Source organism: Anneissia japonica, unplaced genomic scaffold (genome assembly GCF_011630105.1).
Source record: "Anneissia japonica isolate Jap-2015-1 unplaced genomic scaffold, ASM1163010v1 scaffold1859_len985614_cov190, whole genome shotgun sequence".
Classification (NCBI taxonomy): Eukaryota; Metazoa; Echinodermata; class Crinoidea; order Comatulida; family Comatulidae; genus Anneissia; species Anneissia japonica.
In genome coordinates this window covers 692697-694336 of record NW_022694754.1, presented here as the reverse complement: position 1 = coordinate 694336, position 1640 = coordinate 692697, and the positions used below count along the sequence as shown (strand labels likewise).

The 1640-nt window shown below is 39.5% G+C and overlaps 1 protein-coding gene across 2 annotated transcripts in view; it reads right to left on the bottom strand.

The window, feature by feature from the left end:
- LOC117101260 overlaps positions 1-1640 on the bottom strand; it is a 10601-nt gene that overhangs the window by 7123 nt on the left and 1838 nt on the right. The gene's annotated exons all lie outside the window — the stretch shown is intronic.

Sequence of the window (1640 nt, the reverse complement as noted above, 5' to 3'; positions counted from 1 at the left end):
TATATATGCTTAAAATTGATGCAGAAAATTAAATGATATAATATATTGAGCGATATGCTATGATAAGTATAAGGTCTTATTTGGCGAATGAATATGAAGATGCGAAGCCCAAATCTTTATTTGCACCACATTTATGTGTATTTAATTTTAAAGAATCCATCTAATTTCGGCGCATCGTCTATCTGCCAATGACCTAAATCCGCTGGCTATAAGAATGAATTTCATATTATTTAATGAGTGGTTAACTTGATTAAAATGCTTAGCTACGGGAAGGTTATATTTATTTCTGATAGAACTTTTATGGTTATTACATCTGTTACAGAAAAAGCAATATACACACAAAGACGGTCTCGTCGCTTGTAGAGAATTTCTCACTAAATTTCTGCCTGACTACGACATTCGAGACATCATTTCTATTATCGAATTCATCTTATCGCATAACCACTTTCACTTTAACGAAAAACACTATAAGCAAATCAAAGGCACGGCCATGGGTACAAAAATGGCACCAGCATACGCTAATATATACATGGCCCACTTCGAAGATCCATACGTTCACCGATATCCCCTACAGCCTTTACATTACGTCAGATATATCGATGATATATTTTTCATCTGGCCACATGGCGAACATGCACTCAAAAGCCGCAATCGCACTGGATTTAAAATAGGGAAATTTTTACCGAGACTGTGGGTAACATTCCAATGGGTAAACTTCCTGTCGTTCGCACTGGGATTTATCGACGTGGTTAGTTTCACCACAGCCCATGGTGAAACTAACCATTCGTACAGATTCAACTATTGGGGGCGCTAAATCGCTGTGATGTACCATAGAAAATATTACTTCATGTGCCGAAACCCAATCTTATCACGTACGACAGATCGTAACAAGCTAAACCGCCGGGTTCTCCTTCTTGTTGTGACAGTGTTTCTTTGGACTAGGCCCACATCATCATGTTGTATTTGTTGATAATCGCGATGGATTGTCTCACCAAGACCTAGCACATTTATTAATGCTCCATATAAATCGGCCATTGAAACAAACCGAGTAAACAAGTGAAAAAAATGACAAAATTACTCAAAATCAAGACACTAGCAAACACGCGCGAAATTAATCAAGATGTTTGTTTCTGACGTTTTATTCCAGGTCACAGCTCATGCGTAATTGCCTGACAGCCTGAGGAAGGTCATTCACTGTGATGACTTGGGGAGTTTACCCGACTCGCGCTGTTCGCATTGGACTTTCCTGCTAGGTAAAACTAACCTGGTCAGTTTTCCTGGGCAAGCGGGACTCGGTTAAATTAACCGCGCGGCTTGGGTAAGTTTCCTGTCAGGTAAACTTCCTGTGCTGTTCGCACTGGACTAATTATGGTAAAACTAGCCAACGTGTTGGTTAGTTTTATCAAAAAAAGTCCAGTGCGATTGTGGCTAAAGCGTTCATAAACTCTATCAACAACACCAATCACAGTATCCGTTTCACATCAACCCAATAATTCACTGATATCGCTTTTCTTGATGTCCTTGTACGAGTCGATAAGGATCGTATCAACACCACATTATATACGAAACCTACAGATAATCATACCTACCTGAACTACAAGAGTGCCCATCCTGAAAACATCAAGCATTCCCTCATATAC